The sequence below is a fragment of the Pleurodeles waltl genome, chromosome 10 (genome assembly GCF_031143425.1).
Source record: "Pleurodeles waltl isolate 20211129_DDA chromosome 10, aPleWal1.hap1.20221129, whole genome shotgun sequence".
Taxonomy (NCBI): Eukaryota; Metazoa; Chordata; class Amphibia; order Caudata; family Salamandridae; genus Pleurodeles; species Pleurodeles waltl.
Window position 1 is genome coordinate 783,667,863 of NC_090449.1, and position 18,501 is coordinate 783,686,363.

The following is an 18,501-nucleotide window of genomic DNA, read 5'->3' on the forward strand; positions in this document are numbered from 1 at the left end:
AACATTAGACCCGTACAATTATGTAAATGTTTAATTAGCAAGTCAGTTCCACTTGTCTTTATTTTGCTGGCCATCTTTTACATTTATTTTCTTACTGCATAGATTCTTTTTATACCACTACTCGAATCTGACATTCTCTCATTGTTCAGGGAATATCTTTATTAATGTTTACACAAAAATGAACAAGATTTCACGATTACATTAACAGAACAATTTACTGGAAGTGTCAGAAAAGTAAGTGAAAGCTGCTTTTTGCCTGCTGATGTCCAGGGCATATTCCAGGAATTTGAAGATAACATTTACATCAACTACCACAGCTTAAAAGCTGGACATCACAGTAATAACCTGTAAAATGGATTGGAATTAGAATAAAATCAATTAAGTGGCTGACGTTTTGCCAGAAGGTTTGGTTGGCTGTATTTATTCTCTAGTGTTTTAAACTTTGTGTTTGCTCCTCTGTGGATCGATTTCAGAGTACATGAAGAGCAGCAAGGGACAACTGCAAACTGCGCCAGTGTGTTCTTGAAAGCATAAAATACATCACAAAAATAACACTGCAACACAGTGTCATTTATATTGGCTCACCACATTATCAATTACAATATGTGAAATATTAAAACGATCAGAAATTCCTGATACTTCAGCGTAGTCTACTCCAATGTGTAAGTTTCTCACATTTTTTTGTAAAACACGTATCCTTTAAATAAAATATTAGTACGTTTGCTTTTGAAGTGAAATGCTGAATTCACATTGTTTCTTTGAAATTTGTACATGTAAAACTTGCATTTCTGTAGCCTCAACTAGGTGATAGTGGTCTCAGACCAGGTTCTTTAAAAGATGGCTGTCTAGAGGAGACAGTAATGTATTGCTAATCACAGCTGCGAGTGACCAGGCTGTAAAAGCCAAGAATACAATGGCAACTGTGAGGAGCACATGGGTTCTCAAGTACAGCGTTACTTGTACGTAATGGGCTCCCATTGACATTGCGATCCTCTCCGTTTTTATTTTCTGCAATAGAAATGTTCTGCTTGTTTTTTTTTTTTAGCTATGTACCCTCAATTGCATCATTTCTTAATTTATACTGCTGGAATATTTCATTATTTTAATTTTATTGGCTGTCCTATTGTGAGGCATTATTAACATCTTGTTTTTGTCTATGGTTTTGCACAATAATAATTTGGAGATGAGTATTTGTTAAATACTTAGGGAGAAATTTAGGAAAAGTGGCGCTGCATCCGATGCAGGGCCACTTTTCTTGTGCCCCCTCCACCCACTAACGCCAACGTGTGTACGTCTTATTTATGATATTGTGCACCATGGAGGTTTTAGGAACAATAACGTCAACATTTTTTAAGCTATTTTGATGCTTTGGTAGTAGAAACATTTTTGACGCTAGTGGAGCAAAGTGCGAGGAGGCCCATTGATTACAATGGGTGCGTCCTTTTAACACCTGCTATCAGAAGACATTAAAAATGATGCCAAAAATGGTGCAATGAAATTTTGTAGATTGTAGGCCTCCTTGTGCTGGAACACCCCTTTTGCATACATTATGCACGGTGCATGCATAATGTGGCGCAAAGGGTTACAAAGTGACTCAATGCATGCATTGTGCTACTTTGTAAATATGGCGCAGTGAAAAGGCCACCTTAGCTCCGACTTGCACTAAAATGGCACAAGGGGCTCTTAAATTTGCCCCCAATGTCCAAATTACTGAAGGCCTGAGTTTTCTCAACACTGACAGTACATACTCCATGGAGTGTGAGTCTTTGGACCAGCTTTGATTCTACTAGACCTCTGTGCTGTACATGACTCATTGAAAGACTTTGCTAATTGGCTTCTTATACAGCCAGCTAGTTGAGGTACTTGAATAACAAAAATTAAGAATTTTAGAAGCATGTTGATGATGCCTGAGGTGCAAATAACTGGTCTTAAAAAATGATCACAATTTGCAACTAGTATTTTTGCAACCAGTAAAGAATTTTACCAACCAACCTATGTATGAATAGGTCATTACATAAAAACTGGCCCCAATCCGACCACTCTCATGAATATTGATCGGATAGGCTGCAAATTGCACACACTCTGACTGATGGCCATTTAAATTTTGGTAGCCTGCTATGGTCAGGTGACCACTATGATCATGATCGTCGTTTAATAAAGTAATCTTTCTTTTTCTTAAAAAAAGGTCCATTGTCCGTCAAGAAAACAGTGCTGCATTTAAAGACAGTAGCTTAGGATTTGTTAAGTTTGTTTGTGAGTAGGCGGTCATCACCTGGACCACTGTCTAGTCCCAAACAAACATTCTTTAATATTCACAAATAGCACATCTTACCTTCAGCAAATGCCTTACTACCTCAACTCAGGTGCTAGTAATTTGCCATTGTTTTGTGGCCTTATTTCAGTTGCAAAACATTGATACATCTCATACTGATTCGCAATTAGGAAGTGATGCGTGCAACACACTGCTTTCAAATAGCTCCATTTTAGGAGTCTGTAAAATTTTACTGATTCCTAAAATGGTGTTAGTACATTGCACTTAATATTTTGTGAGTGCAAACAGTGATTTGAACTGTTTGGGACCATAAATAATCCTTATTACATCTCACCCTCTGTCTTCAAGTGAAGACAAGGCTAAGAGTCAAACCAACATCTCAAACTGCTTAAACTACATTTATCTTTAGATAGGAGTTATCTTCATGTGCCTCTTCAGCTGCAAAACAGAGACCATGGCAGTTGAAGGTATTAAAGCCAGAACAATCCCATTTGCAAGGCCTCATCCATAAGGAAAGCTTCAAGCCACTTGTCACACATTGTAACCTACCTAGGTTAGTATGCGGGTCAAATCTATCCTCTGTTTGTCAAATAAACACAGTCGTCAAAGTGGCAAATTTCCAGTTATAATTGCTTTACATTTTCCTATCACTCTGTTAAAAGAAAATTAATGATTTGGCGCCGTCACTTGCATTTATATACCATTCAATCAGTCATTGTACCCTGTTGAATAACTGAGTTGTACCGAATAGTTACAGATGGCATTTACCAGGAATAGGTGGGTAAGTGAACCGAAGTTGAAACGATGATAATGCTAATAAAACACATTATTGTAATGTAAGAATACATACCTCTTTCATATGATCACTAGACATGGCAAGACAGAAGTATTGCATCGTGATTCTCATCTTCCTACCCAAAAATCTATTGGACTCACTGCATCGAATACTAAGGCAGTCAAGCAGGATGGGTTTTTAAGAGTCAGAAATAGAAATGGAACAAACCCTTGCTAAAAGTACTCCACTGACTCTTATGTAAGTCAAAATCAAATTAAAAACACCATGCAGACGTTCTTTTGGGCAAGGAACCAGGCTGCGGGCTATCTGCTAGCAGAAATGTAAACAACAAAAACAGAGGGGAGGGCTGAAGAGGAGGAATACTCTCAACCTATCTATAAAAATGCAATCAATTTACCTATTCTGAAGACACTTTTAAAGTAAATCTGAGCCATGTCACGTGAAAATACATTGAATGAGTATCCCCAGAGGGTCAGGCTACTTGTAGATGTCGCTAAACTGAATTGCCAACCATATCTACCCATGTCTATCCATCCATCCATCCACATATATATGTTTTATGCTAATTTATGATGCCTCAAAATGGGACCAGAGATGGCATACATCTTGCCCCAGCAAGCACATTAACCTCCAGAGTTAACTATTATATTATTACTGAATACACCTAGATTTCAGCAGCAGGTGCCTTATCCCCAGTGTTTTCAAGGGATGAGTCATGCCAGTACTCGGCACTGACAAATAAAAAAGGGGTGTTGAGTGTGCTCTGTGCCTCTATTAAATAATAATATGAAAGTTACTCATAGAACAAAAACAAAGCCTGAATGACAGACTTGGAGGTGATGATTGGCTGAGTGGGGAGAGGGGAGGAGTAGAAAGCCCATAATCACAAGCAGGTTTATGGGGATCTAGAAAAACGGGAAGAATAGGAATAATGGATCGGTATCTACAGACCCATACATCCAACAATAAAGGACTACGATAAGGAGAATCAAGAGTATTATGGAAAGGAAGACCAGAGACAGGAGAACAAAATCCAATAGGACCATGAGAACACGGACCAAGAAACTAGGAGCAGAGGCACTTGACCATTGGGATCAGGACAACGAAGACTAGGATTATTACAAGGAAGAAAATAGCACTAGCAGGACTTGCATCAGAAGGATTATCACTAGGAGCAACAGGATTAGGACTATGCTGAGGTGGGCCAGGACAAGAGCCCGGGGGACTGAGTACAGGACCTGCAGGGGGGACACAACCAGGAAGACTGCAACCAGGAAGACATTGAAGACCAGTAGAACGTAGAAGTCCCAGTCGAAGATGATCAGGACCACAGAGGCTAGGACAATGAGGAGAGGAAGGGCCATCTGGATGTGGTTTAGGGTACATAGAAGGATTGCGAAGACCAGGAGGATAAGGACAAGGACACAGATTAGAAGGATTAATACTGAGGAAATGAATAGAACCTTTAGGAAGGCAAAGACCAGACAGACTGGTTCTGCAAACACCAGGATGATGTGAATCAAGAAACCTGGGGTGTAGCAGGACCTTGAGGATCAAGGAGGAGCAGGAGGACCAGAAGAACTGATGTTGTTACCAGAGGAGCACCAGAAACTATAATAGGAGGCCCATAATTGCGAGGAGTAAGGCCAGAATGAGGAAGGCTAGCAGTGGGGTAAAGAGCAAAAGGCAGAGCAGGAGTTTGAGGAATAAGGAGATCTGAACCACAAACAGGAGGAAAGGGGAGGGGACCCACAGAAGAGTCAGGAGTATGTAAAATTCCAGAGGCAGGATAAGCAGGATCTGAAATAAAACCACAACCACCAAGAAAGACACATGAGGACAATGGCGAGGAGGAATACTAGGAGTAGAATGAAGAGGAAGAAATGGATCAGACCAGCAAGACGAGAAATGCCAAGAGGAAGTTGGCTAGGAGGGTGATGAAGATGAAGAAAACGAGAAGGACTCTGATGTTGAGTAGGACCAGGAAGAGGATGATGAGGAGGAGCAGAAGGACCTTTAGGAGAAGGAAGAGGCTGGTGAAAGAGGAGAGGAAGGACTAGGAAGATGTTGAGGAGGAAACCAGTGTGATTCTAGGCCTCATGTACAAGGACATGCTCTTAGTTACTAAACCGATACTTCTTAGATACAATTTGTAATTACTCTTTTAATGTCACCACACATTTGGAGACTCCCTATCTTTTTCAGCCCACACAAAGCACTGCTGAAACTCCTCTACTATCTTAAAATGCAGTCTCTTTGTGACTTTTTACGTAAGCAGAAGAATCCTTTATGCCTTTAGGGGTTGTTAGTTAAAATAATGCATAGGCTGACTCTCATTGTGCCCAGCCCTCATGAGTCCCACCTCTTAGCTTTATGACTTTGCTCCTTTTCTGTTACATTTCGTTTATGGAATCCCAGAGTAAATGTCTTCATATTTCCTACACTTATCTCATTAATTAAGGCTTGTAATTTGAATCTGAAGCACCAACACATTTTAACAGCTCCTGCTAATTTACTCTGTCTATGCTTAGTGCTTATTGACACATTTGTAAGTAATGAAAAATTATTTATTGTATCATGTTTAAGGACTGGAGTTTTTTAGTATGTCAGTGAAGATGAGAGATAGGCCGGGACAGTATTATGGCCCAAATTTACTGAACTGTACTGAAGGTGCTTGTGCAACACAATGACAGGCAAAAGGATTTTTTAACAGAATTTTGATGTTGGCTCAGAGCTGAAACAATATTGCATCATATAGCATAAATCCCTAAATTATCTGAGCAAAGTGGAGGTGCTAGGCAGGAACAAGTTGCCCTACTTGGCCTTCCATAAAATACTTTTGGCAAAACAATCCAGGCAAAAACAATGTGCAAGTTGTGAGTAGACATATTAGGTGATTTACCCTTGGGGATTTAGTTGTGGGTAGCTGTTTGTAGAAATAGGACCTAGAAGGCATCCTGCAGTGCAAATATTATACAAGACAACACTTGATCACCTGTGCACTGTGGTAAATGCATTGTGGGCCGGATTTATCAACACTTTGCGCTGGTGCAAAGTCACCAAAAGTGACTCAAACTGGGGGATACATGGGCATTCCAACACTGGGCATTCGGACACAACCATAAATGGTTTCTACTAACAATGCAAGACATGACTTTGTGACAAAAAGTACACCTCTGATGCAGAAATTTCAAACTGCATGTGTGCTGCACTCTACAGCACGCATAGAAAGTGAGAAAGGTTTTAATGTATGGCTAAGCATAGTATTTTGTATTGAAATGGTACACATCCAGTACAAAACCTATGCTAGACATGATGCACACACCTTTACTCTATGCTGGAAAATGTTGTGTGTGGCACAGGGCGTTGCGAACGTTTGTTAGTGCCTGGGAAGAGAGCAGCAGCACCATACGTTAGCAGATATGGTGAAGTCTTATTTTCTCTCTCTCATGCATCGCAGTGCAGAACTTTTGATTGCTGTTGCATCACATGACAAATTAGTAAAATCTGTCCCTACATTTTTCCCTGGTTAATGACTAAATATGGTGCTCTAGTATTTTTATTCCCACTCATGCTGTAGAGCGAAAAATATCTTCAGTGTTGCCTTGCCTGATTTCTAGTAGACCTGGGTCAAACTGTCCTTCAGGAGTTGAACTGTCCCCCTATACGAATTGTAGCTTAATTCAGACATAGGTCCTCATTGAAAGGGGCCACTTACTTAGAATTATGAGATGTTTACTTTTACCCAGAAGTTTTAGCTGCTGGGAGTCTGCGCCAAAATTAGGAAGTAAACCAGAAATTAGCGTTTTCCCTGCAATTTCTTATTTCCCAGTATATAACAAGATAAGCTTTCCCTATCCTACCCAGGAGAGCTTTAACTTGTATTGGTAACTCTGCAGATCAAGAAATAACAACTTAGTTCTTGGGCCACTCAGCGTGAGTACCTAAGTGAATACATTTTTTAATACTTCGCATTTCCTCAGTAATTGTAAACTCTCACTACTGTTCATTCTTAAAACCATCCTATTAGACACTTAACATTGTTTCCTTTTTAAATTAATATCATCTTGCAATGTGAAAGCATTTATTGGACAGGGAAGGTCATGAATAAAAATGGAACTGTCTTTCCTCCTTAATAACTACATTTCCTTTCTTTCTACTCTGAAAATAGGCTTGCTGCGTATTTCATTGTGTTGCCGTTTTCGAAAACATGATAGCCGGGATAATCAGGTCTTTCTTGGTAATTCAAGCTGTACTCAAAAGGTCAAGCAATAACATCCACCAAATGTTGGTATCATATTTTATTTTGGAAAATAAAGATCAGTGCCTTGCACACGTCAAGGCTGGTACATGAAAGCTGCACATAAAGCAATTTATAAACACGTTGTCGTCCAATGTCATCAACCGGATCAAGTTTTGAAGCCCAACAGATCTTTTACCTCTCTAATGCACAGCTACACGTCCGAAATGTTTCGGTCAAGAAATTCTCTGGAAATTTGAGATACCTGCAGCTTTTCAACATTCCGCAGGAAATACTATTTTTATATGATTACACAACGTAACGAAAACATCAGTGCCATTTATTCATGCAACCTTCCAGAATCTAACTTATCCTTTATGATAGGGTTCTTAATGCATCAACAAGGCTGGCCGAAAACACAATGCTTGCCAAGAAACTCTGAGGAATTTGCAAAGTAACCTGTGACACACTTTTAGTGATTAAAGGTATCTCAATAGTCAAGGAACGACAGGACTTATAAAAACACAGCCTTGGCCATAGCTTCGTTGCCATGCATACTAGAGAGACCTCTAGACGTCAGTCTAATACGGTAATCTGTATTCCTCTGTTAGTCCCTTATATCAACCAACACAAGTTGGCTGTACTGCGGCATTTCCAGCTCTCTGTCTGAGTTTCTGCAACCTCTTTCCATTTCTCATTATCTGGAATGCCAGGTTTCATGCCAGACCTCCCCACCAATTTAATTTCTACTGACCAACCATTTTTGCTGTACCACAGTTTCCGCTTGCTCTACTGGCAGACATACTCATCACTCCACATTCTACTGTACTGCAGTTGCTTTCTGATTTACTGTTCTCTTTCTCACCAGGACCAATGGCTTTTGGCAAGCCTGTCCACTCACCGGAGTATCTACATTGCTGTCTATTGGTCATTTGGTAGTCCTGCTAAATGGACAATGACTGGCTGTTCATGTCTTCACCTGGACCTACCAGTTTTACAACAAGCCTGCATGCTCTTCAGAGTTGGGCTGCCTACTGACCAACTAGTCGGTATTCTCATATGGATCTACCAGCTTTGGGTAACCCTGCCCATTAACTTGGCCAGTGCTCGCATAGTCCAAAACCTTCTTTGTATACCTCTGACTCATAACCAACTCAACTTAATTTTAAAATAACTTCATCCAGTTTTTTCCGGTGATTTTAACAGCCTTCTGTCTCACATGACAAACTAAAGGCCTGATTTATATTTCAGCAGTGGTTACTCCGTTACAACGGTGATGCATAGCCCATCCACTGAAATCTAAATTCCAAAGGATATAATGGGATTTATGTTTCGTCGGACGGGCCATCGCTCACCATTGTGACAGAGTAACCCATCCACTGAAATATAAATCAGGCCCTAAGTCCTTCAAGTACCATTACATAGTATAATAGGAACATTTGTTATTTAAGACATTAGACATGTAGGAGTAGAGTTTAAAGAGACATGCTAACAGGTTCATACTGTTGTGAATGAAGAGTGGGTGAGTTGGTGTGAATTTTGCAGAGGATGGAGGAAAGCACTGCACTCCCATCCTGAAGGCACATATGATGTTACTTGAGAGCCAATTGACTATGAATTACCCTCACAGGAGCTGCAGATGAATTACTCACACAGGAGCTGCAATCAAACACTACTTTATTCCTCAGCATACACTATCACACTGTACATTACATCACACTTTCTGTTCACCACACCTCAACACCTTCCCATTCTTTACATACTTCCTCTTCAGAGTCTGCCCAGAACTACAAGGATTGTAGCGCACATAACATCAAGATGCTACTTCTCCCCCTTGTTAAATAAAAAGGTGGCAGACATCACCAAAATCACATTTCCTTTATTAGTCGGCAAGGTGTTCTCACAGCCTGCCTGCACGGGTGATTCAAAATGATTGAGACTCACCCTGAGCCAGACCTGCTGGCTGGGTTGCTTCCTGGGCAGTTTCAGGCCTTGACAAGTGTTGCGGTAGGTGATTCAAATGTGATGTGTTCTGAGTGATGGATTGTCCAGGATGATGTGTGCTCACCATGTGTCCTTTGCATGTCACAACCTGTAAAGGATCAGTAGCAAAAGGAGTGTCTGTTTTTGATCTGCATTTCAGCTTAACCAATACCTAATCTCCTTTGTCAGAAACTGTCTCTTCGGTATGGCAATGCTGATCTGTGTATGTTTTTTCTTTTCCATGCTGCCTTGGTACCTTGAATCATGTCAGTATTCACTGATCGATCTGGGGTCCATTGAAGTAGTTTTGTTCTGATGGCTCTCCCAAATAGCAAAGTGACTGAACTCTTGCCAGTGTGGAGTGAGGAGTTGATCGATAGGTCCAGAGGGTCTGACACATGACTTGGTTCTATTTCCTCCATGAAGATTCGTTGAATGACCCTTTGGAGGGTGCCCATGAATCGTACAACTACACCATTGGATTGGGGCCAGACAGGTGTGCCCTTTTGGTTTTTGACATTGAGTCAGAGGAGAAATTCTCTGAACTCTTTGCTGTTAAAGGGCAGGCCATTCTCAGATTTGAAGATTTCTGGAGTGCCCCACATTGCGATTGAGAAGATGTCAATCAAGCTGTTCTATTACTTTGTCATGGGTTGTAAAAAATAAGTCTTCCACCAACGGAAAACATGAACATTCATCTATGGCTATTGTGAGATGGTGTCCATTTTCTAAAGGCCAAGAAAATTCAACTGGAACTCTCTCCTAAGCATGGGTAGGAAGATCGGACATTGTCACTGGGTGTTGCGTCACTTTGGAGGGTAAACAGTTGCAAATGTGGCAATTTTCACAACTTGTTCATAGAGCTCAGGAAACCACACTCGATCTCTTAATGTTCTTTTGGTGGATACAACACCACAATCTTCTTCATGGGCTAGCTCAATGACCCACTGTCTGAGGCTTCCAGGTGTGACCGTTCTCGAGCCTCATAGAATCACGCCTTCTTGGGTGACTGCTAACTCATCCTCTACATTTTAAAATGTTTGGAATACAACATCATCGGCAAGGTGCTGGGTATTTCTCCCCTATGACTGTGTGGCAATCAATTCTTTGATTATGTTCACGTCTTTCTCTGCATTGGTGCTAGCAATAATTTGTTCCACAGACAGAGCCACTGGCGGGCTGGAGTCGGCAATAAAGTTGAGATACGATCCTGCTGTCTTGGTTGTTGAACTGTGACGATGCAGTGGCACTTGTGAAAAGTAATCTGCTGGGTTTTGATCCTTTTCCGATTTGTGTGCATGATCTCATATTCTTGTAGTCGTAAACCGACCTCTTGATGTAAGGGAGCATCTTAGCCTTTGGGTTTCCAAAAATCGCAAGCAACGCCTGGTGGTCCTTGATGGCGGTGAAAATTTTCCCATACAGGAATACATGAAAATGTTTGAAGCCTCACACCACAGCCAGACTTTCTTTCTCTGGCTGAGAGTAAGCACATTCTGTATCAGACAGGTTTCGACTGCCAAGGCCATGATGTGTTTTGGAGCATCTGGGTGGCCATTGTGTTGAGCAAGAAAGCCCCTAGCGCTACCGAACTAGCACAAACCAGTAGCTCAGTATGTAACTTGGGGTCAAAGTAGGCCATTCCATTGCATTCTTGATCGTATATTTAATGTCTTTGAAACTCTGGTCCCATTCTGAAGACCACTGAAATGGTACATTTTGCTTTGTTAAGTCTTTCAATGGGCCACTCTCTGTAGCAGGTAGAGTTTTTTTAAATTAGTTTGGGTTATTGGAGATTATTTGTTTTACACTATAACTGGTATTTGTTTACCGTTTAGGTTACATGGAACTTTTGAGGACACATTTGGATTCATTCACTTTTCTTTTCAGCAGTTGTTTTAATTGTCATTGATTGGGTGTTCAGTGACTACAACCATTTTCATATATTGTGTATTTCTGTTTAAGATTTTGGGTAAGAACAATTGCGCATTATGATATGTGTTTGCTTGAGCAATTTAATGAAGGATGTCCTGAAGAAGTCACTTTTGCGCCAAAACCTGTGTAGATGTATTTGCTGTATTTGTTCTATTATGTTATAAAGATGCATTAGCGCTTATTGGATATCCTTATAGATGACTATTATAGTGTTCAATGAATTAAGTTAGTAACAAATTTTGGTATGAACTTAAGGAAATATTCTATCAAATTTGTGGGTGCTCTGAATATTGAAAATGTCCAGATCATGTGCCTTTGATATCTTTGTTCCTGCCATTTAGTTTATTTGTTGAATAATGTGTGACTGTGGAAGTGAAAGGTGAATGAATGTATTGTAAATATGGAATATAAGAGGTATTGATTTTTAATTGAATTAATTTTGTGTAGGTGTTTATTTAAATTTGTGCAATTGAATAATAAACTGTATTGCTGCATCAGTTGCGGATTATTGCATATTTGTTTTTGCCCTCTTTTATTATGTTAATTTTCTTATGCTGTCCGATGTAGTATGTAGAATGCCCTCCGTTTATTACAATTTACTGTTTTCCCTGGGTTGGAGCTTGTTATACTAGCAGGGGGCCCTTGTCTTTGCAGTTATTACCTTTCATAGTTGACGTTCGGCATTGGATTGAACTGCGCCTCTAATGCTTCTTTTACCTTTTGGTGTGGCTTTTCATCAGTTAGTGAGACTTTCTTCAGCACTTCTTTCACTCCTTCATCTGCAAGATTTTTCAAATATTTGATGATCTTCTTGTCATCTTCTTCCTCTAATGCATCTATGAAGTCATTGAATGGTTTGATCCCCAAAGCCCTCCTGACACCAATGTTTTGCTTCTTAGAAGCATTGAAAGGCGGTGGTGGCTTCAGGAACATGGCTGCATTGTATTTCACACTCCCTTCTGCTGCCATCAAGAGCATGTGCTGTTCAGGCAGCTTTTGCCACACAGGGTGGCACCGACAGCTCCTGCAAACAGATGTTGCTCCTGGGGTATGTACCATTGTGTGCTTCAATCGCCCTAGATGGTGAGTCAGTTTTCTGTTTTCCATATATCTCTGATGTGATTTTTATTTCATGCTTCATCTGAATAATTGTTCTGTATTTGATGCACAGCACAGCGTCTCTGTTGACTACCTCATCAGGAGTTTTGCCAAGCGTTTTGAATGTGTTGCTCTGCAGGGCCTTCGATCTATTCTGAAGCTGGTTACAGGCTGGACCAGTGCTTTGACTCCACATGAGCCAGTTGCAGACCACTCTATATCTATTCTAGGCACACTTTGCATGCACAAGCAGTTTGCAGTATTGTTGCAAATTCTCAGGAAGAGCAGTCTTGTTCTTCTTGGCACATATACCCTACTAGTCGCCAGTTGGAGTGTCTTCCCCAACCCTGGGGCATGCAGATGAACTACGCCACATGGAAGCTGCCATCAAACATTAATATATTCCTCAGAATGCACTAATACATTACATCATACTACTTGCCGTTAACCCCACCTTAACTCCTCCCTGTACAGTATGTATTTTCTGTTCAGAGTCCACCCAGAACCACAAGAATTCTAATGTGCATAAAATCAAGATGCTATAGCCACTACCATAGGAACCACTTTTAAGGAATGAGACATAAAGCAGCATCAATCCACAGAAACTAGAGAAAGTTACGGCAAACTAGATTCATTCTCTACTGCCCGTCTCTATCTTACAATAAGAGCCAAAATTCCTCTACATCTATTGAGCTCTGTCTCAGCTCAGTCTCAAGGTGAACATCACATTTTTTTCTTTAAGCATGAAAGCATTCTACCTCTACTTATGACTGAAAGGCCTCTCTCCCTTTCTCTCTTTCTCTCTCTTCTTCTTTGTCTCTCTCTCTCTCTCTCTCTCTGTCCATCTCCCATAACCAAACCCATCTCATTCTTCTTTACAAGCAGAAAACAACCTCAAGTCATTGACAATCACTCCAATCAAAATTATAGGGAGTGGGCATGTGCCCTCCCCCCGGGGCTGGTTTCGGCCCTAGAGACCTCTATCCCGTGGGGCCCAGCAGTTTTAAAAAACAGGAGGAGCGGGCTGAGCAGCCCCACTCCCTGGGCTGTTTTCAGCCTCAGGTACCCCAACCCCTAGCGCCCAGCTATGCACAGGAAAGGGAGGGGTGCACGTGGCCATTAAAGACCCTGGGGACCGCATCTCCTAGGGCCAGTTCCAGCTGTGTTCAGGGGTGACCACCCCCAGGACATAGCAGTTTCCCTGCCCACACTGGTGCATTCAGAGAAACCTGTGCTTGCTCTTGCTTAGCAGGAACAATTTTAATGTTCCTGTCAAGTGAGAGAAAACACTAAGGGCCTGATTATGAGTTTGTCGGTCATTAACTTATGGTGAGGAGACCGCCATCGAAGTGGTGGTCTCCCCACTAGCCCTATTACAACTTTCCCACTGGGCTGACGGGTGGGAACCAAGATTACCACCTGCACTGCAGTCCTCCTACTGGGATTGGAGATCCTGGCAGGGATGGCTATAGGTTGGCAGGTCTGCCTGCCAACCTTGTAATGGGGCAGTCGGACCGCCAGAACCGTGGCGTTCCAACCAACATCGCGAGTCTGGCAGTCTGTTGACTGCCACATTCATAATAAGGCCCTATGTCCGTTCCCAGCAGACGGGAGCATGAAAAAAACTCCTGTCTGCTCGGAGCAGAGCTTTCATTGGTTTCCCTGCCCGCTATGGAGCAGTCAGGGAAACAGATGACAAAATTGCTTCCGCCTGCAGGGAGCATCTTTTTTAGCTGCTGCCTATGGGCAAAAGCAATGCTGCCAGGGCTGGAGGCTGGGAGCCAGCTGGGTCCACAAGAACATTGATGCTCCCCCGTGAACCCCAACTAACATGCATTGATGCACTGGGTGCTTTGCCCCAGGGGATACAGTCCTCGGGCTGAAATTGGCCTGGGGACGTTGTCTGTGCAGCCCCCCTCCCTAATTAAAAATAAAAATAGGCCATGGATAATAGGGACCCTGGGGGAAATATTGTCCTGGGGAGGAGGGTTGCATGCCCCCACCCCTTTCTAATATATAGTGGGTGCCCTGGGTGGGCTCCAGGGTTCCCACCATATACTGGGCAAGCAGATGTTGTCACATGGCCAAAGTGAGCCCAGGGAGAGGGCCCTGGAATTAATAATTCTCTAGGCCCCAGCGAATGTCACCCCGGGCCAATATTAGCCTAGGAAGGGGGTAGTGAGACCCCCTCCCAATCTTAATATTGCTGGGCCCTTGGGGATTGGGTTTTGGAACAAAAATTCAGCCTTACGGAAGGGGAATCTTTGTCCCTCTGCCCCATAGCTTCAGTCATGGGCCCTGGGGATGGGGTCACCAAGGCCAAATATGCCCCAGAGAGGGGAGCTACATAGTTTATGGCGGACGCTGGGGGATGGGGTCCCCAGGGCCAAAATCAACCTGGGGAGGGGGGGCTACATTCCCCCCTCCAGAGTTGGCTGGCTTTTCTGGGTAGGCCAGTGGCCTCGCCATAGGCCGGAACCTGTGGCCAACTACCCGCCGTGGGATTGACTGCATGCAGGGGGTAGCCGCAGACCCTACAGCCAATCCCTGTTGCAATGCTGGGGCCAGTTCTCCAGTCACGCACAGCAGAAGGCCGTGTAAGGCGGTGGCTCGATTAACGTATGGTAATTAAATATTACCTTACATTAAAAAACTATAGAAGTTCAATGAAAAAAAACAAAAGTTACAGGGATGTTATACTAAGGGTCACATATTGTACACACAAAACCATAGAAATCCAGCAGTTATAGTTATCTGGAGAAAATATAACTCATGCCCTCACCTTGCACTGCTAATTACCCCACATATTGCATCATTCATGACATCTTCTATGACATCATTAATAACATCAGTGCAACACTTACTATAAAATTATTGATGAGAAAAATGTGCATGGCAGGGGAGCGAGTTATAGTTACCACAGGGCAGGAGTTACAGTTTCTTCATATAAGTATAACTATAACTGCACAAAAAAGGAGAGATAATAATCTCATTTAATACTGCCATGAACAGTAGCACATGCCTTTGTTGGTTCTATTAGAACTCATACGTGTTTAATCATGGGATATGTATACTCTAAAGCAATCTATCATACATTACAGACATAAGTAGAAACATTTTCACTCACTGATTCATTACATAATCTCAATCATAAATTTACAGACGCCATAAACTTGCTCATCCCCCACTACCCTTAAATGAATAACATTGTCTACACTTTAAGGATCTTTATAGAGCTTAATGCATAATAGTGTTTGAGGATTGGATCTCTGATGAGGATAGATCTTGAAACTTTGGGTTTTCTTTCTTTGTCATCATTCCTTGCACAGAGTACCACCTTATGTGTAATAAATGACTCTTCTAGTTAATCAGGGTAGCTCTGACTAAACAGCCAACTATTAAATGTTATTGCTGAGTTTTACTGTGGTTTGTGTGTCTAGCCCAACTCACCTCCTTTAAAAAGCATGGGGCTTCTTGCATTGCTAACCAGACAGAATTAAGTGTTAAAGAGCAGCAGTACTTGGCTTCTAGTTTGGAGTCAAATATTACTGTGGCCCCAGGACACCAGTGTTATACGTGCATCACAGCACTAGTATTCGCATAAAACACATGTATACTCTGATTTATCACCTCCATTCCATTTCAGGTCCTAAGGCTGATGAACACAACATTGTTCATTGACAAATAATCCATTGAGGGTGTTCATTTTGGTCCCACTCCTTGCACCCAAATAAGAAAAGTGCATAGTGTTGCACCTCTTGAAGTCACACATTAGGGCCTCTAATAGTTGTAGGAAATTATATTCAAACAACATATTTGAACCTTGTTGTGCCCACAAAAATAAAATACAGTTATTTATCTTGAAAACCTTTACTCTCATTTGAAACATATCTAACAGGCATAGAGACCTCTTCACAAAATGCATTTTTAGTATATTTATTAGTCCTACAATAGTACTTCTCATGTACTATAAAATGCTATTCACACACCTATGTTCCGAGATCTCTGAGATGCCTTGCCTATCTTTTCTTTGCAGAGTTTCTACCCTGGTATGCATACCAAAAGTATAGGTTTAGCAGTAAATGCAGGTGAAAACAGCAGAGAGCCTTGAAAATGGGGTAAACTTACTCCTTAATGGAAGGGGATTAGAGATGGATATGGAGGGGCTTAGGGAGGGGTAACTTACATTTGAAGCCAAAAAAGTAAAGTGATCCAATTGATAATTACAAATGTTCTACTTTTCTGTGCTCCCACATGTCTCTTGATAGAAATGGTTGCCCACTTGTGTAGCTGGGCCTAGTGTAAGCAACATGTAACACTCCAAAAAGCGAGCTGGAGATATCACATTTCCCCAAACAAAATGAATCATATTTTTGCAAGGAAGATAGCTGCGGAATTTGAGCCCTAGCTCAGCCACCACCTAGAGAACCTACCAAGCCCAGAAATATCTGAAGACTGGACACCCATGGAAGTCCAGGATGGTGTGACATTGGTGGATCCCACAAATGTATTTTACCCATGCAGCATGCAAATTAAAACATTGCTTAAAAATACACTTTTTCCTCATATTTCTGTGAGCGGAAGGTCTGAAAGCTGGGGGAGGGGAGCAAAAATCCTACCACCCAGCATTCACTAAAAAACAGTACCCTAATTGCGTTGCTGGGTCTAGTGTTGTGTCAGTAACAGATTAAAATAAGGATCTATATGGTCTTTGTGTGATCTCTGTTTTGTTATGTTGTTATCACAGGTGCTAGGTTCAGTCACAAGAAGATGTGTAGGAATGCTGGATCACAGGAATGTCGTGGATCCCCAAAGCTTACAGAATTTTTTTAATTTGAAAGCTTATAGACTGCATTATATACGTATGTGTCAAACCGCTAGCTAAACAAAGAAGCACCAACAGGAGAGTCAGCAAGGCCTATTCATCACCACAAGAGAAAAGCCACATTTTCAGATTCTTACAAATGGCTACATGAGAGGAAAGACTGGTGATATAGGTGGGCAGGGAGTTTGTTAGCCTGGCAGCAGCCACGTGAAAAGAACACCCCCAACTCATTTTCTGAAATCTCTAAACCTCTACTTTCTTAAGAGAGGCAGACCTCAACTTTCCATAGCAAATGTACTATTTAAAGGCCTTTCTCAAATGCATCGGCTCTTGGCATTGGAAAGTGTTGTGAACCAAGAAAGGGGCTTTAAACCTCAAACGTATCACAACCGGCAGCCAGTACAGAGAGCTGATGCCTTCTCTTATAGACAGAGGTTTAGGGACGCCCAGATCAGACGGGCCACTCAATTCTGAATTACCTCAATTCTGTTTAAAGTGCCTCTTTTAAAGTCTGTTTAAAGAATCTCTATTTAGATTAAGATACAGAGCATTGCAGTAGTCAATGCTCAAAGTAATAAGTGCAATGACCAGGGCAACCCTAAGCTCAACAGGGATTAAAGGAAAGACCTTCCTTAGGATTTTAGTGATGGAGCAGCAGGAAGTAAAAATCCTCTGTCCCTGGTATACAAAAAGAGGGAAGAATCAAAAACTACTAAATGTTTAGCCTCAGTGACCAGGAGAGGGAGGGGCCACAAGTCTCTTGCCACCACAATTCTGGCCATAACGAAGTTTGCTCACCAAAGACCATAATCTCAGTCTTGTTGGTATTCACTTCGAGCCAATTCTCTTTCATCCAATAGTCTGTCACAGAAATGTGAGTCAAATGTGTTTTAGCCAACGTTTGAGATTTGTAGGACATTAGGGGTTGAAAACCATCTTGAAATACCAAGAGACACACTGCTCTGGAGTCCTCTGGGTCTATAGTTTTGGGAAATGTCATTGTGTAGTAGGTTTGCCTTGGTGTCAGCTGACATTAAGCTTAAATATTGCAATGGTTCATCATGACAAGTAAGGTGAAATTAGGGTTTAACCTAGCTCTGGCGATGCTTATGTAAAAACAATCTCCATAAGACTTTACATTTCCATATACTTCCCATGGAAATGGGAATACATTAATCCCTGTGGTAGCAGAAAGCATGTTGGGTCTTTAGGTGAGGGAATGGGGCCCAATATCAGGATTGGCTGCCCCCAAGCCACTATTTCTTTTAAAAATATCCTGGCATCCAGAGGGGCAGTAAGTGATCAAAACAAAACAAACCTGTATAATAACTGGACCTTAAATGCACTTCTGA